This window comes from Podarcis liolepis, assembly GCF_965112155.1.
Source record: "Podarcis liolepis genome assembly, chromosome: 15".
Taxonomy (NCBI): Eukaryota; Metazoa; Chordata; class Lepidosauria; order Squamata; family Lacertidae; genus Podarcis; species Podarcis liolepis.
The window spans coordinates 18707612-18734328 of NC_139566.1; the positions used below are offsets into that span (position 1 = coordinate 18707612).

At 47.2% G+C, this 26717-nt stretch overlaps 1 long non-coding RNA gene across 3 annotated transcripts in view; it reads right to left on the reverse strand.

The window, feature by feature from the left end:
* Positions 1 to 26717, reverse strand: part of LOC310694808 — a 56722-nt gene that overhangs the window by 17877 nt on the left and 12128 nt on the right. The window contains exons 1-3 of one of the 3 annotated variants that reach the window (XR_014519821.1): positions 15552 to 15631; positions 12580 to 12921; positions 10366 to 10470 (exon numbers count right to left, since the gene is read on the reverse strand). This is a non-coding gene — a long non-coding RNA (uncharacterized lncRNA). Of the gene's footprint in view, positions 1 to 10365; positions 10471 to 12579; positions 12922 to 15551; positions 15632 to 26717 lie in introns of those variants that run through there. The other 2 variants (XR_014519819.1, XR_014519820.1) reach the window with 2 other exon arrangements.

Here is a 26717-nt window from a genome sequence, read left to right on the forward strand (position 1 = left end):
ACGTGCCTATGAACATGGACTTGGGAGTAAGCCCCATCAAATACAGTGGAACATACATCTGAATACCCACAAACAGGGTTCCACTGTGAGACAGTGATGGTTTCATAATGCCTTCAGGCGTAAGGGAACGAAACCAGCCAATCAGACTCCACTCTGTACATTCCCCTACATGTTTCCACTCAACCACTTTGATCTGTGAAACTGGCACCGCTACAGGTGCCACATAATACAGTGGTACCTTGGGTTACAGACGCTTCAGGTTACAGACTCCGCTAACCCGGAAGTAGTACCTCGGGTTAAGTACTTTACCTCAGGATGAGAACAGAAATTGCGCGGCAGCAGCGGGAGGCCCCATTAGCTAAAGTGGTACCTCAGGTTAAGAACAGTTTCAGGTTAAGAACGGACCTCCAGAACGAATTAAGTCCTTAACCCGAGATACCACTGTACTCATTCCGCATTGGTAAGACCTTTGGGTATAGGGCGGTATAGAATTTAAATAAATAAATAAATACGAACTCAGTCGTTTAGTGTGGCAGTGCCTAAATTTGAAACTCCCTGCCTTTTGAGATCAAGCTGGCACCCTTCACTGTACTCTTTTCAGGACCTGCTAAAAATATTCCTGTTTAGGCACCCCTTCACCTCTCCCCTCTTGACATAGAAGCCAACTCCTAGGGGCCAAGGGATCTTTGCCCCCCTCCCATAAAATATTTGATGGTGGGCCCACCCCACAAAAAAGCTGATGAGCATTGTTATTCAAATTTTGCGCGTGTTCCACACCATGTGATCGATTATGCAGGGTGGGGCTTACCTGCCCCCTCCCACAATATTTTATTCAAGTTGGCACCCCTGCCTCTTGATAAGCAGCAGCGCCTTGTGGTTTTGGAAGACAGAAGAGAATTGGAGCCCCGACCCCCATGCTGCCCCCCCCCAGGCAGAGGGGGTGGCTTGGCAGGCTCTTGCTGGCTGGAGGCCTCTAAGCTGAGGCTGAGTGGGGTGTCTCTTGAGAAAGTGGAGTTTGGACTAGTTGTCCTTCAAGGTTAACTAGTCGAAGTCTGTGACTCTCCAGCGGTGCTTGCCTGTTGTCATTTTGGTGGCAAGGACTTTTAATAGTTTTATTCCATGCATGTTATGGTTTTCATTGTTCTGCTGCATGGCTGCTCCTTTTGCCCTTTTGTTGTTTCTAAAGTTTGCTCTTCATATTATGCACGCTTTTCAATAAACACAGGGCATTTTACAACAAAGAAATGGTGTTTCCCCGGAGCTTTAAAATTTCTAAGACATGTGGAAAAGAAGAGTTCACTTCTCAATTAATACACTAGCCTGGTTGTTGTTGTTGTTGTCGCTGCTGTTTTAAAATTTAACTTCTGCAGAAATCAGTCTGCAGAGTTACACCAAGAAAGAGAAGAAAAAGAAAAGAAACGGAATGTTTAAATCGCCCTCTTGGAAAGCAAGGGAGGGAGAGCGGGAAGACAATAACATTCCCGAAGGCAGAATGCTGAGATGGAGGAGAGTCGCAGCGTTTACCCAAGACCCACGCTCCTTAGCAAAGCGCAATCCACACATCTTTCTCCAAACCCTGCAGTTTCAACAAAAGCGTCTTTCAAGGTTTTCCAGATGCAAGTGCTTCAGCTCAATGAGCCAAGCACACCCACACACTTCCGAGAGAGGCCGGCGGCTAGCAGGATAAGACAAGGGGAAGAAGGGGGCCTTTCTGTCAACCCCTCGCTGATATCACCGCAAGCAGGAAGACCTTTCACTGTGGGCATTACTGGAGATAAAAGCAATGATAACAATAACTCTTATGCTCCACTTTTCCTCCAAGGAGCCTGAGATGATGTACAACAGGCATAGGCAAACTCAACCCTCCAGATGTTTTGGGACTACAACTCCCATCATCCCTAGCTAGCAGGACCAGTGGTCAGGGACGATGGGAATTGTAGTCTCAAAACATCTAGAGGGCCGAGTTTGCCTATGCCTGATGTACAAAGTTTTCTCCCCAGCTCCACTGTATCCTCACAATGACCCCATGAGGGTATATTAGGCTGAGAGGCTGTGGCCGGCCCAAGGTCACCCTGTGAGCTTCATGGCCAAGTGGGGATTTGAACCCTCATCTCCCAGGTCCTAGTCTGACACTCTATCCACTGCACCACACTGGCTCTGGAGGGGGCAGAAGACCATCTCCCAGAATTCACCCAGCCTGGGGGCTGTAAGGGTTAATAGGATGTGTGGCGGCAGCATCCCCAGATATTTGGGGACCCAACTGGTCCATCTGGCAAGACAGCTGTGCAAGGAAAGGCATGAGCAGCCTCTCCTAGCTCCTCCATCCTTTCCTGTCCATGGGAAGCCTGGATATTGTGTGCATGTATGACAGGAATGTATTATTGAACCAAAATTCTGGATCCGTGTTTTCATGGTTATTTCTATTGCCCCTAAGCAATCCTTGCAGCCTAACCCAAAACTTGCATTCCCCGCCCTGGACTTTAGCTCAAGTAGTGCTAAGGGTCATAAAGAACTATGTGGTACTTCTGTTTAAGAACAGCCCTGTTTAATGTTGTCTGGGATGTGGCCTTATCAGAAAGTTTCACCTGCCACAGAAGGGTTCTACAAGGAACTTCCAAAAGAGACAAATTTGACATGGTGTAGCATCCATTAATATCTTATGTCATTGACTATGAAAGCGAGTTCCCATTGCCCACTACAGTGGTGCCTCGCAAGACGAAATTACCGTATTTTTCGCTCTATAACACGCACCCGACCATAACACACACGTAGTTTTTAGAGGAGGAAAATCCGTAGGCATGCCACCCGTAGGCATTTCCTCCATAACACGCACAGACATTTCCCCTTACTTTCTAGGAGGAAAAAAGTGAGTGTTATGGTGCAAAAAATACAGTAATTCGTTCTGCGAGTTTTTTCGTTTAGCGAATTTTTCGTCTTGCGAAGCACGGTGTCGGAAAAGTTTTGGAAAAGCTTCAAAAATCGCCAAAAACCTCAAAAAAGGCTACCACACCGCGTTCTATGAGTTGCTCCTCGAAGTCAAGTCGCAACTGTATTAAGGGTGTTAAGAAAAAGGAAACAAACTTGCAAAAAACGCAAGACATTTTCGTCTTGCGAAGCAAGCCCATAGGGAAATTCGTCTTGCGAAGCAGCTCAAAAACCGCAAAACCCTTTCGTCTAGCGAGTTTTTCATCTTGGGAGGCATTCGTCTTGCGGGGCACCACTGTACTCAGAAAAATATTTGGAAAGGTTATTTAAGTAACTGATTTGTCCAAAGCCCAAATAAGGGCACTCTTGTATTGTTTAGGTAACACAAGTTATGATACTGGACAACAATTAATGCTTTTTTGTGAAAAATCAATGAAATAAGCTGGGGGGGGGACTGTTTGAAACGCCCCCCCCCCGGAACCATTTGGTGAAGGTTGGGATATAAAAGTAATAATAATAAATTATACAAATATCTGACCTGTCTTATCCTGCTGCCCTCAGGATCTCACTAAACTTAACATAAAATCCAATATATCATATTCTTTATCACTCCAGAAGTACTTCAGACTATAGATAAGGCTATATTATGCATTATTCTACATGTAATTTCAAATGTGTTTTTGTATGACAGAGAAAAATTAAGCTTGAGGTTCATAGAAATCTCTGGATTTAGAGGCCAGCAACTGATTTAACGTTCCTTCCCCTCCTCCCCAAATTCCAATGGAATAGTTGCTTACACAAGCCACCTTATTTCCTACCCCTCTGCAAACAAATATCGTTTGCAACTGCTTGCTTTACAAGCTGAACAAATGCAGTTTTGTGGGTGATCTGGGGATGCTGCTGAGTCATGGTTTCTGGACAGGCTACAACTTGAATTTTCATCACCAGGAGGATCCCGGCAGGCTTAAGGCCCCCAGAAAACACCCCCAGGCCAGGTGCTCTGCCAACATCACATCTAATAACAGCCAGGGCGTAATCAGGGTGACATGTCTGGCAGCAGAACTGTATCTCTAAGATCGCCCAAAGCCACAATATTTGCCACTTCAGGCTGAGACGGCCATAATGAATCAGGATGATGCCTCAGGCAGGTCACAAGGTCGAATTTGAGTGTAGGAACATCAGAAGAGCCTGGCTACTGGATCAGGCCAAAGGGGACCCAGTATCCTGCTCTCACAGTGGCCAGCCAGCTGCCCCAATGGGGAGCCCCCAAGCAGGACCTGAGCTTAAGAGCCTGCTCCCCACTTGTGCTTCCTCCCTGAAGTTGGGGGTGGTAAGCCTCTGAATATCAGCAGCTGAGGGAGCATATAGCCATCATAGCATCCCTCCATGGGTTTGTCTAACCTGCTTGCAAAGCCATCTAAATTGGTGGCCTTCTCTACCTCTTCCGGGAATAAATCTCACACATGTCCGTCTGGGGCCTTGAATGTGTGAAAACAACTGAACTGTAGTAGACTCCATTTGCAGCCATGCCACTACACCAGTCTTTCCTAATCTGGTTCCTCCCAGATATTTTGCACCACAATTCCCATCAGCCCAAGCCACCAAGATGCCCAGGTTGTTGAGAGCACAGCCCCTGGGGCTGATGGGAGTAGAAGTTCAAAACATCTGGAAGGGAAAAGGTTGCGGAAGACTGCTTCATCTCTTCTTAACTGCACATGTGTGATTTAACTGATGTAGGATCCACAATGAATCATCTTTGCTGATGATTTGCAGAGGCACATGAATTCAGGCAGCTGGCTGCTCAGATTTTTATTTTCCCCTCTCACACTACTGGAGCCAAAAGGAGAAGAGGGGAAAAACTAGTTTCAGATAAATAAATATACCTGCTCTTAACTCACACCGCGCACACAAAACATCCCCCACCCCTCAAATGTTGATAAAAGCATTTCCATTCAATGCCATGCAGATCCCAGAATGCCCTGTCCTTGGAGCTTGCTCCAATACAAGCTAGTAATTCTGACCTAGTTTCTGAAAAATTGACTCAAATAATCAATAATCTCAAATAATCAACTAAAACTATAGTTGATTACATTTCTCAGCTCCGTGTCCATCAAAAGCTAACCCTAAATCCACAGAGGGTGGGCTGGCCAAGGGCCTCTTCTCCACTCGGCACGTCATCCTGAAGCACATCACAGCAACCTTTGGCCAACTTGGAAAGTCACAATGACTATGTCCTACCCTCCCCTGTTGGAAACAGGACACCTTGAAATATCAGGTGCTGGGAGTTGCTCACACATCCAACTGGTGGTCTTTCACATAACATCCAAAGCTGCTCCGTTGCCCTTGTGTGCTGGGGCTGATCTCATGGGCTTAAAATTTAAAGAGAGGCTGCAGATCCAGAAGAATTTGAGTTGACGGGTCTAAGGAATGCAGGAATGCCCAAAGCCAGTGCTTAGACCACTAAGCCACCATTGCACCAGGTGATTCAGTGCCTTAATTCCCCTCAGCTCTGAAACTGGGGTCACATTGTTCTCCTCCCACCCCTTCTCTGCACAGGCAGGTCAAATATAACTAGAGCAGAGCTTACTGTGCAACACAGGAGGTGGAGGTTGCCTAGCCTCAGTGATCCATGCGCTGGTTGGTAACCCTCACAGCTGGACTACTGCAATGTGTCTCTGCTTGAAAATGGCCCAGAGGTTGCAGTGAGTGCAGAATGCAACTGCTGATCAGGGCAATGAAATGGGATCGTGCGCCAGCAATCCTGAAATCCCTGCATTGCCTGCAAGCACTCCCCTCTTCTAAGCTATGTTTGTGCCTCATACTGGCACACGTGCAAACACGCAAACACACACACAAGCTTGTTTGTCCAAGGATTTCTTCAAGGTACTTAAGAGTCCAAAAACAATTGGAGGGCTTAACCTCAAGTCCAGTCAGTGCCTTCAGAACATGCAGTTGCTTCCTGTGTTTCATTGTGGGAATACACTGCATTTTCCTAGTGTGAAAAATCAGATCACTTGAGCTTTCTGAAGATGCAGCTTGCCCAGCAACAGATGAAAGATTGGTGTTTGGGTACCCCAAACTAACTCCACAAGGCCTGTACGTTTTCAACACTGCCTGCTAGAGTCATGATGAATAACTCCAAAGTGGATAGTGCTGAGCTCTGGCTATTGGAATGCTCAAACCAGCTCCCAATGCCAACACAGTCCTGATCAAAACATCAATTATTTCCACGTGTGCCACATTCGCTCTCTTGAAACTTGGAGGCAACTCTCAAGTTTCCCTCTTGAAGACCTGAGCATGGTCTCCAAGTCAAAGCCCAGACCTGGAAAATCTAAATATATGTTGACTCCCACAGATTCTTTATGAGGCGCAGCATATGAATCATCAACTCATGCGACATAAGACAAGAAGTGAAAACTACATTATCCACACCTTGTGCAGAGAAAGGGCCTCTCCTTCTAAGGCTACAGAAGTCTTTTGAAGACAAACCATCTCATGCTTTGTCTGGGACTGTCTCTATATATTTTCCCCCTTGCAAAGTGGGCTTCTGAGCCAACTTTTCATCACCAAACTGACCTACTTTGCAGCTGAAGCTGGGTGGGGGAGTTGTCTGCCTCTCTTCCAAATCCCCATGCTTGTATTTCCCCCCAAATCATTTGAAAACCTGGATCTGGGAAGCAGAATAAACTCTGCATGATTTTGCTCGCCTTGCTTCATTCCTCTAATTGAACAGCTTTGGGGTCCCTGACTCAGAATTTGGGGGAGAAGCACTGCCAATGTTTACAAAACAAATGCACTCTTCTGATAGCTTATCAGGATATAAGAGCCAGGCTGCTGGATCAGACGAGAAGCCCATCTAGCACAGCATCCTATTCTTACAGTGGCCAATCAGATTTCTCCAGGAAGCCCATAGGCAGGGCATGGAAGCAAGGGCCCTCTCTCACTGTTACTGACAGGAATAATAGAATCATAGAAGACAGAGTTGGAAAGGACCCCGTGAGTCATCTAGTGCAACCCTCTGCAAGGTAGGAATCTCAGCTACAGCATACATGACAGATGGCCATCCAACTGCTGCTTTAAAAGCCCTGCTGGATCAGGCCAAAGGGCGTCAATCTAGTGCAGCATCCTGTTTCTACAGTCGCCAACCAGCTGCCCCAATGGGAGGCCTGCAGGGAGGACCTGAGAGCAATGATGTTGTCCCCACTTGTGGATCCCACTAACCAGCATTCAGTGGCATATTACCGTACTTTAAGGAAATAGATTCAGCACCGAGGACAGAGAGCTAACACCAAACTTCCCTGTTCTTTGCCTTTGCTCCCTGTTATTTCGGAATCCCTCCACTGCAAAACTCCTCCCCACCGCCAGCATTTCACAGATGGAACTGGAAACACTGTCCTTGCGCAAGGAATGCTACCCACCCCCTATTTCACTTCCCACTTGAACATGGTACTAGTAAGCTTAACTATAATTGCACTCTTAAAAGGAAGCTTTAGAATTGGTTTGTCTTGCCACAGCAACAGAGGGTCTTGTGGCACCTTGGAGACTGACAAATTTACTACAGCATCAGCTTCCGAGTACGACTGGTCACTTTTCTTTTGCATTGTCTCAAGAGATTAAGATGGTTGCTTTTCTGGAACCGCTCTTGCAATGCATCTTGAAGGCGGTCATTCTACAGCAGCTGCAAGTTGAAAATACGCAGCAACATTTACTATCTAGATAGGTGTATGTGCGTGTGTGTGTGTCCCCCCCCCCTTTTAGAGAGGAGGGGTGATGGGCTGAACCTCAAGAACAGCAACTCCTAATGAAAGGTACTTTCCAGTCCCAAATCTCCCCAAAGGGCCAAACTGAGACATGACTGGGGCACTGATTTACCAGGGGCAGGGACCACAGAAGAGGAACTGCCTCAGGTTAGCAGGGACAGTTGGGGCATATGCCAGCAGTGCAGCCCCAAGTTGGGCACCTGGTCATCTTGCCACTGCTTGCTGAATCTAGGAGCAGCACGGGCTCTGGAACAGGAGGAGCAATGGCAGGGAGGACTCAAATTATTCTGCCGCCCAAGGGAGAAATTATTCACATCTCCTTTTCAGGGGAGATTTTGTGCTTCCTCTTTGAAGGTTTCCCCCCACTGCTGCCCTTCCCCCTCCTATTCCCTGAACAGTTGAAGTTGCTCTCCTGTTCAGATCTCCAAAGTATGGGGAATCTCTGACTCTAGGGAGGAGAAAGTGTGGCGCAGCAGTACTTGGAGGAAAACACCTTCATGGAGGAGGGGCATTTAAAAGAGGCACAAGGGCTCACAATCCACATTAAGCCAAGATGTGGACAGCCCTTAGTTTTCATTGCATGAAGCACCATCAGGGAAACCTGAGAGAGACTCATCTCATTGCTCAGACCCTGATGTCCCAAGTGTGCATGTGAGTGGGGTGGGGGAAGCCAGGCTTCATTTAGAATAGGGGTTGGGGAACCCCTGGTCCTTTGCAGGCAACCTTCTAGAAGCAAACATGGGCAGAGCAAGAGATGAGATTCTTGTCTTTTGTGCAGAAGGCTCCATCCCAGTCATGCAAAAACCAGAGGTTTCTACACACACTCCTCTACTGTCCATTCAGGCAAGCAAACAACATCACAGCTCGGAAACACATTCCAGCCAGGCAGAAGCACCCAAAAATTGTATGCAATGGGAACAGCAAGGAGTGTGGTCTAGGGAGAGTTCCAGGGGCCAGACGGAGAGGCCTGGAGGGCCACATTCAGACCCTGTTCCCCACCCCTGTCTTGGGAGCTTTTCCTGATGATCCTGGAAATTTTGCCCCTCGAATTTTGCTGAGAGGTGGTGCTGTGGTCTAAACCACAGAGCCTAGGACTTGCCGATCAGAAGGTCGGCAGTTTGAATCCCCACGACGGGGTGAGCTCCTGTTGTTTGGTCCCAGCTCCTGCCAACCTAGCAGTTCGAAAGCACATCAAAGTGCAAGTAGATAAATAGGTACTGCTCCAGCGGGAAGGTAAACGGTGTTTCCGTGTGCTGCACTGGTTCGCCAGAAGCAGCTTAGTCATGCTGGCCACATGACCTGGAAAAACTGTCTGCGGACCTATAGAGCGAGATGAGCGCGCAACCCCAGAGTCATCCATGACTGGATCTAATGGTCAGGGGTACCTTCACCTTTACCCCGGCCTGCACTGCCTCTTCGGTTGGGGTTCAGCTGGGGTCTTTAGCATAAAGAGCTCCTCCCATCCGAAGCAAAGGCACTTCGACCTGTGACTCTTGAGCATCAGCAAACTGTGGACTGTGTTATGAATCATGCAACAGCCTCTGATGTGCAACCCCAGATCGACTCCTGCATTGGATTTACTACACCCACCACCGCTACCCACTCCAATCCTAGCTAAATGTCCACTGCAAGTACCCCACTGTTTTCAGTAGTGTTTTTCCCCTTCCTAAAACATGCTTGGGACAACAGTTTTAGAAAGAGATACAAGGCCTTTTTGCAGGAGGCGGGAGAGGAAAGACCACTTGTTGCAGCCTCTGATCCTGGCGTGATTCCCCGCCCCCAAGTCCTGAGGATGGAGTTTATCATCTAAAATTTCACTTCTGTGTGCCTACATCCACTAGCTTAGCCTTCTCCCCACAACCTGTGCTCTCCAGATGCTTTGGACTGCAGCTCCCATCAGCCTCTTGCAGCACAGCCATGTTGCTCCATGGGGTTGATGGGAGTTGGCTGGGGGTTGATGGGAGTTGTGGTCCAAAATCTCTGGAGGGGGAAAAGCTGATCCGAACAGATTTTGGTGGCACCTCAAAGCAGTTCACAAAAAGAATAAGACAATAAAATTAACAGTAAAAACAGTTAAAGACAACTATTTAAACCGTCTAAAAAATTAAAAACACTGATAAACTAAAAACAGATTCAAGCATCCTATATTATCTGGGTGGGCTTGTCGAAACAAAACTGTTCTTACAAATGTGGAATTGGTCATCTGTATCACTGCCAGTTCTGGAGATTGAAGCCGTTGAATGGGCATATAATGGGGAAGGAATTTAGGAATTTGGAATCTAAATCAAGGGGAAGGAGGGACAGCATTCAAATCCCTGCACTACAAAATATTCTAGGATTTCTTAGTTTTTAATGTGTTCATTATTGTAAGGAAGAACTAACAGTAATTCTAAGATTAAATAATTAATTCCACACACGTATTTTTGCGCGTACACACACACACACACACACACACACACACACGTACACCATGGAGAATCATTCCCTCTTCTGCCTATTTTGTGTGAACTGCTACTCAGTTTAATATTTCTTTTAAAATTAAGAAAACTCACTCCTCTGTTGTATAAGGGTGGCAAGATTCACTGTAAAAGTGCACCATTAATAATTATTATTCTTTCCCAGTTCTACTCCACCAAAGCTAAACAATATATTTCCAAATGACTGGGGAAACCAAACTGACCATAATTCCAGGGAATGCAGACGACAGCTGGAAGTCCAATATTTCCTTGTAGAAGAGAGTCGGAAGAATGCAGAGGTGATACGAGGTTCCCCATAGGAGCAACTTCTTGGAATAATCCAGGTCAGCGAGAAAGAAAAGACCAAGGGAGAATTAGAAGAACCTCATAAAAAATTTAGGGACATAGGGAATGGCCTTATACATAGGTCTGACCATCTAGCTTAGTATTGTCTACACTGACAGGCAGCACCTGCCTTTTGCATACAAAGCACTGAGCTATGGCCCTTCCTCCACTCTGCTGGCAGGTGCCCAACAGTGCCTTCGTCTGACGCCAGCCCTGACCGCATGCCTTCCCCTTGCTGACTGGTTCCTCCAGGATCTCCTTGTCTTCTCTTCCTGACATACTTCAACTGTCCCTGAAAAGCAGAAGCTCCTTCCTTCAGGCTGGTGAAAAGCTGGCAGGAAGGAAGGCTGAGGGTAACTTCTTCCCCTGGTGATGGTTCCAGATGCCACCTCCAAGCAGGTATTAGGCTGGGATCATACACCAAGCTAAATGGACCAATGGACCATTTGTCTAAAAAGCATCATCATCATCCACCCATCTGACTGAGTTGCCCCAGCCACTGGGAGGCTTCCAGCAAAAGATTAATGCATAATAAAGCATCAAATATTTAAAACATCCCTAGACAGGGCTGCCTTCAGGTGTCTTTTAAAAGCTGGCAGATGGGAGGCTCTTCCTCTCTGCATGTAGATAAATGACAGGATATATATGATATACAGTGGTACCTCGGATGTCGAATGGAATCCGTTCCAGAACTCCGTTCAACTTCCAAAACAATTGGAGACCAAGGCGTGGCTTCCGATTGGCTGCAGAAAGCTCCTGCAGCCAATCGGAAGCCACGGAAGCCTCACCGGATGGTCAGGTTCCAAAGAACGTTCGCAAACCAGAACACTCACTTCCGGGTTTGCGTCATTCGGGAGCCAAAACATTCAACTCGCAAGGCATTCAGGATCCAAGGTACGACTGTATGGTAAAGGGACATATAGATATTCCCCCCTTTTTTCTCTCTCTCCTTACTTTTCTCTCTCTCTTTTTTAATATTCTTGTTCTGTAGAATAATTTGATTCTTATTGTATTTTATGTATTTTTTAAAAAATCATTTATTTATTTTTTAAAAACTTCCCAATACAGGGGTGCCTTCAGATGTCTTCTAAAGTTGTATAATCTATCTCCTTGACATCTGATGGGAGGGTGTTCCACAGGGCAGGCGCCACTACTGAGAAGGCCCTCTGCCTGGTTCCCTGTAATTTCACTTCTCGCAGGGAGGGAACCGCCAGGAGGCCCTCGGAGCTGGACTTCAGTGTCTGGGCTGAACGATGGGTGTGGAAACGCTCCTTCAGGCATACGGGGCCAAGCTGCCTATGACAGAAGCACTTTCCCCAATGGGATCTCTGGTCAAAGCCGACTAATGGAGGCAAATCAAGCTAGCTCATTTCTCAACTCCAAAACCTATGGGAGAGAACTGTGCCGCTGTGGCAATGATCACTAACAGGCCTGCTACCAGAAATGTGCTTCTTGTTGTGGTAGCTAAGGAGAAGAGCCTGAAAAGCAAATACATACTAAACCCATCATGTTCTATGTTTTAGCATTTACTTACAGTGCAGTCTCATAGAACTGTAGAGTCTAGTTTAACCCCCTGCAATGGAGAAATCACAGCTAAATAATCTCACACATGTCTATAATGATATTAGATAGGCATGTGCACTGCAAAGTGTTTGGCACTTACTTAAGACTTGGTTCACACAGGCTTTCCATGATGCCTCTCTCATCACGCATTCGAGTCAATGCGTTATGATGTTTTATTGGCATTTTGTGGATTTTATTCCATGCACCACTTTGGAATTCTCCATGATATGTGGAATCCTAGTAATTGCTATGCTGTGCTCCCTACAGATGTCCCACCCATTACACCTTTGCAATGTAGCTTCCATGGAACATGAAAAGTCAGCAAAAGGGGTCTGTCAGTGGGGGAGGAAGCCAGGGAGCTCCCTCCCAGCCCCCGGCCACAGCAGTCTGAAAAGCAACGGCAAAGCAAGATCCAGCCACACAACAGCATCAAACATCAGGCCTCGTGCGGCCGTTACTCCACAGCTGCATCTAAGCACAGCTACTCCAAGAATGAAAATGAAATGGGTTTGGGAATTCAGAATGCTTACCTCCAGCTTCTAGCATCCAGAAATGAGACTTTCTCTTTCTTTCTGTTTCCACGTCTTCTATTCACTGCATGAGCATGAAGAGGGCTTTTGTTTCGGTCTCTGTTTTCTTAGAGATCTTCCCTTTTGCTTTTCTAAAAGTCTTCTCTCTTCTCCTCCTCAGGCGTGTAATGGGGTTATTTTTACTTTCGGTTATCTAGCTTTATGAAGACTTGACCCCACTCATACAGCTAGATAACCAAAGATAACAACCAACCCCGGCTATCTACTTCACCAGCAAGGGCAGCAGCACCAGGAGGAGGAACAGACCTTCCTTTCTCCTCCAGGTCTTTCTTTCTGGGGTCTCTTGGTTGGGGGAAAAAAAGGAAGGGGATAAATGTATTAACACATAAACCCATCCATTTGCCACCATTTCATTTTTCTCAACCCCAAAGGACAGCGCCTCAGAAAATATGAACTACTGTGAGGATGTGTGCTGGATTTTGTCTACAAGGCTGAGGGTTTCTTCTCTTTCTTTTTTAGCTGAAGTGCTGTGGCCCCGTAAAGATGAACACATTTATTACGGCAAAACCTTTGTAAAACACTGTCCATTGTCAGACGCAAGAAGGGTTCTCTTGGGTTATATGCAAACATATACCTACATGGTTGGGAGAGGGCATATAAAAAGTGAAGTAGGGGGAAATGAAATGCAAAAAAGATATATAGCTAAATAAAAATACAATTTAAATAAAATAAAAACTTCAGCACATTAATGCGCTAAAGTTTCCCTCCCAGGAAAATTTAAATTGAGGATCTCATTTAAACTTCTCATTTAAACTTCTACATTATTTCATGCAGGTTGTATTATAAACACCACGGTTTGGCCTCCTTTCCCCCATTTAAATGTACATCACACATAAGAACACATAGGAAGGAAGTGCCAAAGGAAATAAAATTAACAGCGCAAACCTAACCATGCCAATGCAGAGGGAAATCCTATTGAATGTACACCCAGGTAAGTGGTGATAGGACTGCAGTCTGAAGGCATGATCCTACACGTTTCTACTCATGAGTATATTTGCTTTACAACTGTAATGGTTTTGCATGTTTTTACATCTGTATGCTGCAATGTGCCCTAGAACGTTATGGCAAAGGGTACGAAATCTTCTAGATAAATGAAGTCCCAAGGAGGCCAATGGGATTTGCACCTAGGTCAGTGTGCACAGGATTGCAGCCTATTTAGCCAAAATGAAAATCGGAGGCGTGTGGATTCTGCTGGTGAAGAACGCGTAGGATCTCATTTTACCCAGCGTAGCCACAAACGTGCAGCATCAAACATGCCAACAGAATCCAGAGGTTATCTAGCCTAACTACTTTAGCTTTGCAAGATCCATCAACACATCCCCACGGCTACATTTACAAACCCAAAGATCATGCCCCATCTTTGACTCTGCCACTGCACAGAGGGGGAAAAGAGCCCAGCAAAAAGAAAAAAGAAAAAAAAGGGGCGAGGGTTGTTTTTTGTTCAATTTGCTGGCTGCTTTTGCAAAACAACTCTGTGGCTGGTCACACCACTCAGGAAAACGGTTAGGTTAAAAAACAAACAAATCTAGAACTACTCCTCCCTCCAGATGTATATACCACCCAAATCTCAGCTTTTCAAAATGTTGCCAGGGCTTCAGTCACAATTCCCCCCTCCCAAATAGAAAACCTCCATCTATGAAGCCCCACAGAAAAGGGTCGGGCCCAAGAGGAAGAAGGTTGTCTCCTTGCCAATATTCCATTTTATCCCCCCCCCGGGTCATTTTACATCCTTCAGATACCAAACAAGTTCAGTCTTTATCGGGGTGCTTGCTTTTTTTAAAGTGGGAAATTCCCCTCTCTTTAAATTTTAAAAACACTTCTGCTAAGCCGTGCTGCTACTTCCCCGGTTTCTCAGAGGCACGCACCACTTGCGTTTACTTTTAAAAGGAAGGATGGTGGGGGAAACTTAAATAGCATTGTTGTATACTTGCGTGTTCCACACGGAAGGGCCGAGGGGCCGTAGCTCAGAGGAAGAGCATCTACTTGTATGCAGAAGGTGTCAGGGTCAGGCCAGCCCCCACCCCGCATCTCCAGGTAGGTCTGGGGAAAGACACCCCCCGCGCGCCTGAAACCCCTGAGAGCCGCTGCCAGTCAGTGAAGACGGCGCTGAAATGGATGGACCAACGGGATGAGGCAGCAGCTTCCTATCTCTCTTAAGCTATCCCTCTGTAGGAGACAGTCCCCGTTTCCTGGGGTCCCTATCTCGGGGTGCATGTCTTCAGCCAGCTAGTCTTTACCTACTTCCTGCGGTTTCTAGAAGCTAAAATCGCAGACCCAGCAGCCTTGATCCTCCTTTCTCAGCGCTGCCTATCCAGGTACGGGAAAGCTCTGCCAGCTCTTTTGAACCAAGGACCCACAGACCCGGGACTAGAGGAATCCATCGGTTAAATCACGAACCTTGCGCAGGATTCAGGCTAACTCTTGGGAGGAGCGGGATGAAGGCAGAGAAGCCTTTTCCCGAGCGCGCAAGGGCGGCCCTCTTTTCGCCTGTGAGAGTGCAATCTAATTTATAGTTATATTTATACCATATATTCTCAAGCCCCTCTCCATCCTTTGCGGACCCCAGGACGGCGGGGAGGGGAGGCATGAACCATAGCAAAAAGAAATTTTGTTTTTTTTTAATCGTGCAAAAATAGATTTCCAAACAATTAATAGAGCCTCTGTCAAAACGTTGCAGAGTGTGAAGATCTGGGCAGGAGGGAAGCTCCCTCTTCCTGGCGCTGCAACGGGATCCTCGCCATGCCTGCTCCCAAGTAAACCGTATCAAATTCAGCGGGGCTATAGGATCACTTTCGCGGCCCAAACGGAGGCAGCCTTAGCTAGAAAATTCGCAGATCCGCCACCGCAAAGAAATGAAACGAAACGAAACCCGCCACCCGGGTCCCAGCAAGAAACTCGCTTCTTGAACTTACGCGGACGGAGGGAAAGCCGCGCGCAGCCTTCGCTCCGGTGAAGATGGGCGTCGGATCCCGCTGCGCATGGGGGTCCCAGGCACCACGACCCCCACCCAGACCCCCGCCCTCCTTTTCCTTTCTCCTCCTCCGCCCAGAAAGGCACGATCCCCCGAAGAGCAAGGCTGGCTGCGGCCGAGCGAGAGCGCGGATTCTGCGCGCCCTGCGGAGCGGGAGAGGGACCCGCGCAGCTCCGGCCTCTCTGGTGAGCACTTTCCCTGCTGCCCGCAGCTCCTCCGTTGAGAGAAAAAGGCAGGAGGCGGAGGAGCGAACGACCCATTCATTCTTTCACACTCGCGCCCCACTCGCCCGCTGCCGATTGGCTCCCTGAGGCTGACGTCACCCGTCCTGATTCTCTCGCCTTCCTCCTCCCCCCCCCGCTCCGCAATCTCTCGCGCTCTCTCCCTCCGCAGCTGCCCCTCCAGTTCCTCAATGGAGCGAGAGAGGGCCGTAAATATTAGAGTAGAGCGCAGCATCCGAAAGGAAGCGCATTGTCGAGCGTCTAGGAAAAGAGGAGTCCATTCTTATATACCGTGTCAGACCACAGGGACACCTCGGCTCGGGACTGTGTGTGGACAGCACAGCGAGGCTTTCCTTTGCTTATTGCATTTCTGTATCGCTTCGTTTTCTCCAACGAGCTCAAGGTAGCACACCTGGTTCTGCCCCACCTCCTCATTTGATCCCCACAACAACCCTGCGATGTAGGTTAGGCTGAGAGGGAGTGATTGGCCCAAGGGGCGAGGGTTTGGACCCTAGTCTCCCAGGTCCTAACACTAATCCTAAACACTCTGCCACAAGCAGCCTTCAGAAAAACCCTTTGCCATCACTGGCTGCCCATTGGCTAGGTTCAATGTGCTGGTTTGGGCGCACAACGCCATATACGGTTTGGGACCCCAGGATGCCCGAGAGATCGCCTCACCCCTTCTATACTCTCCTGATCACTGCTCTCCGCCGGTGAGGGCCTCTTGCAGAATCCATCTCACCTAGAGATCTGCTCTCTGCACGATGTAGGAACCGGGCCTTGGTGGTGGTGGCTTCCTAACCCTTTGAAACTATATTAGACAGGCGCCATCTCCGTTGTATTTCCAGCGCCTCCTGAAAACTTTCCTCTTTCAACAAGCCGTTTAAATCTAGAGCTTTCTCAATCAGCACTGGAAATTGTTTGGAATATAATGTTGCTTTCCGCCGCCCTGGGCTCCTAGCGGAGAAAAGGCGGGGTACAGATTCAATGAATTACTTTGAATTGGAGGTCGGACCTGGGGACTTTTCCAGGCAAAGCAGGCGCTCTAGTCCATATGTTTCTAACCAAAAAGCAAATTTAAATAGGAATCTGCCCTATTCTGCGTCAGACTGTTGGTCCACCTAACGACATTCCTCGTGATGAGAGCCAGCGTGGTGTAATGCCGGGTTGCTAGGACCTAGCAGACCAGGGTTCAAATCCCCACATGGCCATGAAACCCCTGGGTTTGACCTTTGGCTAGCCCCAGTCTCTCAGCCTAGCCTACCTCACAGGGATGCTGTGGGGATTAAAGAGAGCGGGGGAACCATGTACTCCACTCCTTGGGACAAAAAGGTGGGGTATAAATGTATGGAAGTGAGAGCTGGACCATAAAGAAGGCTGATCGCCGAAGAATTGATGCTTTTGAATTATGGTGCTGGAGGAGACTCTTGACTGCAAGACTCTTGACTCATGGACTGCAAGAAGATCAAACCTCTCCATTCTGAAGGAAATCAGCCCTGAGTGCTCACTGGAAGGACAGATCGTGAAGATGAGGCTCCAATACTTTGGCCATCTCATGAGAAGACTCCCTGGAAAAGACCCTGATGCTGGGAAAGATGGAGGGCACAAGGAGAAGGGGACGACAGAGGACGAGGTGGTTGGACAGTGTTCTCGAAGCTACAAACATGAGCCTGACCAAACTGCGGGAGGCAGTGGAAGACAGGAGTGCCTGGCGTGCTCTGGTCCATGGGGTCACGAAGAGTCGGACACGACTAAACGACTACACAACAACAACAATAAATGTAAGTAATAAATAAAAGCCCTGCTGTGCCTAAAGGTGGCATATAAATTTAACAAATATATACTTAGCAAATCACAGAATTGTACAGTTGGCAGGGACCACGAGGGTCATCTAATTCCATCCCATGCAATGCAGGACTCTTTTTGCCCAACGTGGGGCTCGAACCAACCACCCTGAGATTAAAAGTCTCATACTCTACCGACTGAGCTGCTCCATCATAAATGCGGGGATTGAACCTGGGACCTTTGCAGGCAAATCGCAGGTTGGGCCACCGAGCTGCTGCCCTTCCTACTTCCTCAACAAGGATACAGAAAACGGGGGTAGGGACACCTCCCCCTGGTGCCGGGCAGCCTCTGCTTCCTGTTGTTGCCCGTCGAAAATGAAAGAGAAGAGAAAGGAGGAGAAGAGCTTTTAGCTTGCACCTCTACGCGCCTTTACCTGGGAGAAAACTCACTGAATTCAGCCAGGAAAGCACGCATAGGTTCGGCTGCGCAGGCGCGAACACAAGCCACCCCCTTCCCTTTTAATTCCAGTAAATACTCTTGAGTAAATGCCGTGGCCTTGAGTCTGCTCCGGCGAGGCAACAGCGAGGAGCCTCGTGGAATCCGGCGGACACAGGCAGCAGCCCTGGTGCGTCCTTAGTGTAAGGAATGGCGCAGAAACTGGAGGAGCGGTGGGGAGACTCGCTTCTGAAAAGCCACGGCCTCCTGGCCCCATAGCTAACACGCACATCCATCCCAAAGGGGCTGCGTTGCCCAGGACTCGCGCTGCCTTCTGGACCCCACCGGAGTCCTCGCTCCTTGCGCGCTTCCCAGCCGGGCTTTAATAAAGCGCCTCCTCGCCTTTGAAAATTGCAGCTTATGTGATAAGGAAGCGGGTGCGGGGAGGCTGCGTCTAAGGGAGGTCTTGTACACCTCTCCAAGGTCTCGATCCGCCGGGGGTGGGGGCTCATGCACCGGTGTCAGCAGGAGCCTCTCTCGCCGGTGGATTGGGTCCCCAAATGATTGGCCTGGATTTAAGATGCAAGGCCTCTTTCCCCACTCACCGAGAGGCGTCTTCCGACCTCCGACGGTTCAGATGCCACCCCACTATTGGCGTAGCGATCGAGAGAGATGTTTATTATAGGAACTACACTAATAAACGTATCGCAAATAGTAGCCATATAGACTTTCAGTATTTTATAAGGTTGTTATTGCATTGCCCGCACTGGCTCGAATTTTTCACATAGATTAGATAGATAGATAGATAGATAGATAGATAGATAGATAGATAGATAGATAGATAGATAGATAGATAGATAGATAGATGTGCTACTTGGGAGGAGGTTCCGCCGCACGGTGGACTTTCCTTCCCGGTCTACATACGCACGCAGAACAAATCTCACGGTTTGCGTTGGGAAGAATATCCCTGACTCCCGATCGTGTCTCTGGAGCAGGATTTGCGAAATCCCTCCATTCAAACCCGTCTTAATTTGCTTCCACCTATACTCTCTTGAGCTCACCCACCCCGTGTAAATCTGTGATCCTAACAGCTGTGCATAACCTGCTTAGAGATCTACCTGCAGCCCCCAGCCCGGGAGAACTTACCTCCCAAAAGACGCCCACGAGGGAAGAGGATTTGGCCCTGCCCGCAATCCTATCCATTTTTTTAAAATTGCACAACTTGAGGGTCGTTTCCCTCTGAACTGAGAGGGGCTTTGCTGGCGAGGAACGACGCCTAGGATCGGGCTGCACAAGGAAAGGATCCGCCCAGCACCTGGGCGCGCCCAGTTCCAGCTCTCCCTTGCGGAATTCTATCCCGCATCCTCGGGTGTCTCCTCCGGTTCCGCGCAATCGGCGGCCGGGGCGTTTGCATCCGAGGATCGCCGCTTCCCTGCCCAGGCCAAAGGAGCAAGGAAGCTGAAAACGAAGGGGAAACGGATCCTGAATATTTGCCATTTTATGCTAATATTTATAACAACATCTCTCTCTCTCTCTCTCTCTCTCTCTCTCTCTCTCACACACACACACACACACTCACACGTATATGTCTGTATATGGAATATTTCAAAGTCCTGTTTTAAAACACACAAACAACTCTAGACCTGCTTCTTGTTCCCCCCCTAGCCCTTACATCCCAAACCTAATGAATTATGAACTGATGAATTATGAAGGGAATTTTCATTCAAACCAGGACGAATTCATTTCCACTTTACAACTAATCCTCTGCAGTTGTGACCCTGAAGGAAAGATCCACTGGGTTCAAAGGGATTTAACAGCGTGGTTCTATTACGCAGAAGTCAGTCCCACTAAGTTCAATGGGACTTACCCTTAGGTAAGTATGTATTGGATTGCAGTCCTTTTTTGCCAAGTACAGGACATTTTTTTAAATGCACATTTACCTGCGAGTAAGCCCTACTGACGTATGTGTGGTTCACTTCCCTGCAAACATGCAAAGGTTCAGTCTATTCGGAGGCGTACAGAACTGCAGCCTCGCAGACCGATCCTATGGCTCGGAAGCAAATCCCTTTCGCGCAAGAGGGTATTTGATTGCAACTCCGACCCGCATTCGGGCCGGAATTTTAATCCAAGAGACCTCTTCCTTCCAGAGCTTTTAATAATAAAAATGAAAATGAAACTCCGCTGAAATTGCAATCTGTTTTAATCCGGACTGTCTGCTTTGCGGTTTGAACCGGTTTAAACCGGCTGCAGCCCAAGTGCTTTCTGTTTAATTCGCTTGTGAACAGAGTATTGATCCGCAAGCAGCGGGAGCAGCCACATATCCTGTGCGGGACCGGATGAAAACAGATCTCAAGATTCCCAGCCGCGCTAGCCTGTCTGTTGCATCAGCAGAGAGCCTCGGAGCCCACCTTAAAAAACTAACAAATTTATTTTCAAAATGCGTTTCCGTCCGATGAATCAAGAAACGCAACGCGATGGATTCATTGCGGGGGACAGAAGCCCCTTGCAATGTAATACCGTGAAGTCTGCATTTTCCCCTCGCCTTTATTCGCATCTGAGGTCTAAGGAAGAACAGTGTCTTAAAAAAATAAACCACTAGGAGCTTAAAACGAAAGACCTCCTCGCTTTCAGTAAATTGGGGGAGGACTGCTAGTTTGTGATCACTTCTCCCGCCACAAGCGATGATACAAATGGAATTGGGTTGTTTTTTTCCCAATGGACCCGATCCGCGGTTCTAGAAAGCATAACGTGCTCGGATTTAATCTGACGGAGTCAGATATCTCTGCCCGAAGGAGTTACAATTCCGGGGGCCGGAATTGTGGCGCGTTCCTTCAATTCACTCGGGATATTTCGAGCTGAGCAGCACTCCCGCGTCTATTTCAGAGCCAAAAATGAATTCTGCACAATCCGAATTTTGATTCCCTTCTCCAAAAGCATTTATCTCTCACAATTTGGAATGTAGAGAAATGAAGCGTACATTTCTTACAACACCTTATGTTTACTCGAACTTACTCCCAGTTTACTTGTGCTTTTTTAATTAATGATTACACTTATTAATGGTTATTATTTACTATTATTTGCAAAATAAAAAATGCCAATGAAGATAACTCTCTCTATATATGTATTCTCAAATAAAGTTTTTTTAATTTTTATTTTTTTAAAATAACAGTAAGACCCAGGGGGTACAATCCTGCCAACATGGAATACTGGGAGTCCCGTTTATTTCAGTGGGAGAGATTTTAGCAAGTGCTTATGCCTTCTACTGAAACTCAGGGGGACACTTTTGCTGAAATATTCAAAGCGGTTGTTTCCCCTCCACAACCCCAATGCAATGTATTAAAAGCCAGTGGATCATTGGTACTAATATTTGGAAACGTTTTTAAAAAATAGGTCTAGATTGGTGAATTTAAGGCAGTTAACTTAGCAACACGTTAAAACATCTTGAGCACATTCCAGACAGACGTGAAACACTTTTAAGCCCCATTTATTTCAATGGGACTTACAAGTGTTTCTCTCCTCCCCTTTCCCATCCATCAAACACCAACCATAATTTGGATTGCTGGAAGGACCAATTCAGCTTAAATGACTATAATGACCCTGATCCAGAGAAACCTAATTGCATGTTCAGCCTCTACTGCAACATAGACTGGTTCTGCACATATGATGGTGTTGAGGTGATAGACCACAGTTTGGGGGGGGATGCACTTTTGAAAGCTTCCCCATGTTAAATAAAGGGAAATAATAATAAAAACTAGCACATCTAGCAGGAAAATTCTAGACTGGTAACTTTCTTCCTCTATTAGCTCATTCTTTGTTTGCTAGGCATACAGGAGCTAGAGTCCTCAACCTGACACCAGCAGTTGATATTATTATTTATATTATCATTTCCCACTTTTTTTTCTCCAAGGAGCTCAAAGGTGCTTTGCATGGTTCCCCCCACTTATTTTCTACACCCTCAAGAACGACCTTCTAAAGGAGACAGTTCACATGTTCAGCCTGAATTATCCAACAATACAAGGTCCCCATGTGCAAGGCATGTGTCAATCAGCCCTGACACTCGAGCTGCATGCATCCTTCTAGCGGAAATGCATGCTCACCATTTAATGGCTGTGGCAGCAGCGCCAGATGGCAGCAGGGAGGGTGGTGTTCACAGATCACACACAAACACACGCCAGCACCTTCGTATGACCCCATACACTGTTTTCCAGTGAAGGCAATTCAAGTGTTCAGGTGCCAGCAAAAGCCATCAAGCGCTGAATGAAACTCCTGACTGCAAAGAGCCTTCCACAACTCTGCTCCCACCACATGCAAGCATCTAACTATCTTATTAATAATAATAATTACATTTGTATACCACCCTTCATCCACCCTCTACCCACAGGTATGTCTTTTGCACATGTTACTGCTCAGAATGATATCTTGATGGGCTTGCATTGTTTGTAGGCTTATGGTGGACGCAGCGTGGGTGCGTGTTTGTGGGTGTTTAACAAAGCCAGGGTGCAAAGAACTCCTCATCTGGTTAGATGCACACACTAACTATTTAGGGAGGTCAAATGGTCATCTGCCATGGACGCTTCAACTGAGATTCCTGCATTGCAAGGGGGCTGGACTAGATGACTCTAAGATTCCATGATTCTAATCCTACATGGAAAATCACTTTCTGAAGTAGTTTGTGATATAGAGAGTGTGTAATAAAAAAATAAAATCACATTCTGGGGTCTTCCTTCCACTTTTGGGTGTCCTGGTTTTTACTTTATGAAATATGGCGACCCTACTAAATCTACACTCCCATGGAACTGGAGAACTGGAGCAGCTTTCAGAGCTAAGAAGGTGGCAACCGGGAGTCTAAATAAAAGTTTACGCATCCTGCCGTTGCCCCCTAGTAGTTTTCTCTAAATAATAGCAGAGGGCATCATCACAGCTGACCAGTTTGCACAGCCTGCTGTACACGCTACTCCAGTCATGACTGCAGCCAGTAAGGTGGGAGGGTGGGGTGACTTGTATTCTCCTGCCTGCCTTGAACTGCAAAACAGAAAGAGTCCTTCAAGATGTAATAATAGAATCATAGAGTTGGAAGGGACCATGAGGGTCATCTAGTCCAACCCCCCTGCATTGAAGGAAGTTGTTGTGGGGCTGAACTTGGCTTGCCAAATCCCAGCTTCAATATGCCTGGACCTGGGGACTGTTCGCCTATAGGTGGTTTGCCATTTGACGGCTCTCCATGTCCAATGATGGCTTGCTACCATGGCATTGCTACATCAACCCAACCTTAGGGAGACTCCAAGGAGTCTCTGTAGGAGGAGTGTGAGCCAAAGGCACTTATTCTTTAAAAAGTGTGTGTGTGAGAGAGAGGGTGAGAATTATGTGTTGATAACAACATGACTAGATAGAGCTGTCGCAAAGCATACATTTCATTTTATCGATTTAAAATGTTTTTCAATAGCCCCTCATCAAAATATGCCAGGAGTACGACTCATGTGAATTCATGCAACCTACAAATCCAGTTTAAAAACAGCAAGTAAACAAATTAGATTAAAGGTAAATGCGAAGCGAAATAGGGCAAAATTTCAAAAATAATCTCAACTGCAAAATGCCTGGACACATGGAATATCTTCACCTGGCACTGAAAAAAAATGTTAATACGCAGTGTGACCTTTTTTGTTTCAGACACAGATTTTTTTTAAAAAATGATAATCTTGAATCTACCAAGGAGGGGGGCTTTGGAATTGCTAAGTGAGAATCTTATCACATCCCACCCTTGCTTACCTGCAGCCCCCCACCATCATTGCCAAGTGTGCACTGAAAAAAATTCTCCTCCTAGTCCAGGCATTGAGGTCTGCCTACATGCTAAAATCTACCCGACATTGAATTGCATCACTGTGTCGCCTGATCGCCTGATTTTTTACTTGGAAGTAAGTCCCCCTGAATTCAATAGGGCTTCCTCCCCAACGCAGGATTCTAGCCTCGGAATAATTCCTCTGTTCCTGTTTGAGCTCTCCATTCTAAACAGCCTTTCTTTCTCATTTCCACTTGGCATCCTTGCCAACACACTTTACAAAAAACAAAGGGGAAAACATGAAGCTGGCAAAACCCCCAGAAATATCCATCTTCAACAGCGCGAGAGAAAGCAGGGAATATAATAGGAGCCTTTTCCTGCTATCCTTTGGCCCACCTCCTGGAGGCTGGCAGAGGCTGACTAGAGGATTTTATTTAGTGCCTTCTCCATATAAACAAGTCCATAAAATGTACAGTGTTAACGACTTTGTCTCTGAAGAGATCTCCTTGTAACGAGCTTGTTTCTTTTGCTGGAAAACAACTGCGCTGGCTCCTGTAGCCCAGCCCCTTCTGAGGACGTGATGGAGGAGGAGGGGACCACACAGGATGGGTCCACCTTCGCCAGGATTCCTCAGATTGCTGCAGCCTTTCCTCTGTTATAGATATCTGCCTGCCTATTGACACCCTCCCTCCTCCGACACACATATAATTCATATTACTTATAAACACAGGTGTTGAATTAGCATAGCTAAGCTAGGAAGATTATATTGCCATCCATTCAGTGCTGTTGTGAATGGATGCTGGGCTCGCCTTGAATACACCTGAAGCTTCAAGGAGATGCATCTGAGAATGAACATCTAGCATGTCATGGCCATTTGGCCACAACATCTGCATCCTCCTCCCAAGTTTGTGTGTTTTGTGTGTGTGTGGATCCTAGCCCACCTGCTCCCCAAATGAGCAGAATACTGAAGATGTGGGCTCTAGTCCATGGGTAGGCAAACTAAGGCCCGGAGGCCAGATCCGGCCCAATGGCCTTCTAAATCTGGCCTGTGGACGGTCCAGGAATCAGCCTGTTTTTACATGAGTAGAATGTGTCCTTTTATTTAAAATGCATCTCTGGGTTATTTGTGGGGCATAGGAATTCATTCATTATTATTTTTCAAAATATAGTCTAGTCTGAGGGACAGTGGACCGGCCCCCTACTGAAAAAGTTTGCTGACCCCTGCTCTAGGCCATGAAAGCTTGCATTACAACATATTTGTTAGACCTTAAGGTGCCACAACACACACTCCTCATTATTTGGAAATGTGTGCATTGATTCTTTAGAAAGCATTGTGATCCCTACTCGGAAGTAGATCCAGTTCAGCTCAATGGGACTTACCACTACATCAGTGTGGCTAGGATGACAGGGTTGTGTTACATCGCATCGTATTTTATACTGTGCACATATTCTGCATTGGTAAAGCAGCCAGTTTATTTCTATAGCATAGCATGGCACGATGCTTCTACATGGATGTCATCAGTGTTGCCCCCCCCCCCCGGGGTACTCAAGGGTACGCAGTACCAGCACCACCAACGGAGACAGAAATTTTTATATTATGGGGCAGCATGCAAATATCATTCACGTCCCCATTAAGCAAAAAGCCTTTCAGTTTGAAGCTATGCATTTCCTGATTCTCAAGACATTTAGATAGACTTGTTAAAAATACATGAATTGGGAACCAGCCCTTCATCATCGACTGGAGTCATTTATCAGTAAATCTGCCATTCCATGGAGAGGAGTGAAACTGCCTGAACCTAATTTCAGAGGGATAGCAGCCTTGCTGGTTTGCTGCAACATAAATAATTGGGGTGGGGTGGGCTTAAAAACTAGCAAAAAATTATGTTGGTAGATGCTTTTGTGGACCACGGCTCACCATCAAATGCCTGAAGCCCCCTGCCTTCTCCAATCTGGTGCCCTCCAGATGTTGCAAACTACAGCTCCCATCAGCCAGGAGTGCCATGTACGGCCCTGTGACTGTACATGGCCCTGACATTGAAATTTGTGGATGCCTGGCCCCTTCATGGGGAATTTTGTGGGTGCTTGGGCACCCAGGCCAGGGCCCCAGGGAGTTGCCACCCATGCATCAGGTCTGGCCTGCTTTTCAGTGAAGCATTATGTTTCCAACATAGGGCAGCCAGACAAGAAGCCAAAAAAGCATTACGGGGGTGGTGGTGGTTTGGACTACATGATCTTTGGGTCCCCTGTGATTTCCCTCTGGCTTTTCCCCAACGTCTGAATTTCATGATGGTGGCCTGTGAACATGGGCTTTCCTGTTATTAAGCATTAAGGCTGCAGTCACGGCCCCAGGAAATCTGGCCCCCAGCCCCACTGAACACCATGGAATTTCCTTCTGAGATGTGCACCTCGCCTTCCCATAGGGTGGAGAAATGGGCAGAGAGAAGCTTTCCTCCCTCGCTCATCATGGCGGATGGGGAAGAGCCGTGGTTCAGCGGTAGAGCATCTGCGTTGCATGCAGAAGGTACCAGGTTCAATCCTGTTATGTGCTAAGCTTGGATCCTAGAACAATAGGCAAGTAGGATCCTAGAATGCAACAACTGATTGGCTTGCAGGAAAAAGACCAATCAGGCTCCAGGAGAGAAGCAGAATCAGCCAATCAGACAAGACTCATTGTGTAAATAATGTATATAAAAGCCTGAGGTTTGGGGGGCAATGTTCTGACTCAGTACAGTATAAGGTAGCTTCCTTTGTTCAGCGTTGGTGGATGGCTGTGAAGCTGCAGGTCGGAAGATTCGGGGCAGACAAAAGGAAGCACTTGTTCACATTGCACATGGGTAGACCAGGGCATTTGCGATGGCCAGTGGCGTAGCGTGGGGGGTGCAGGGGGGCC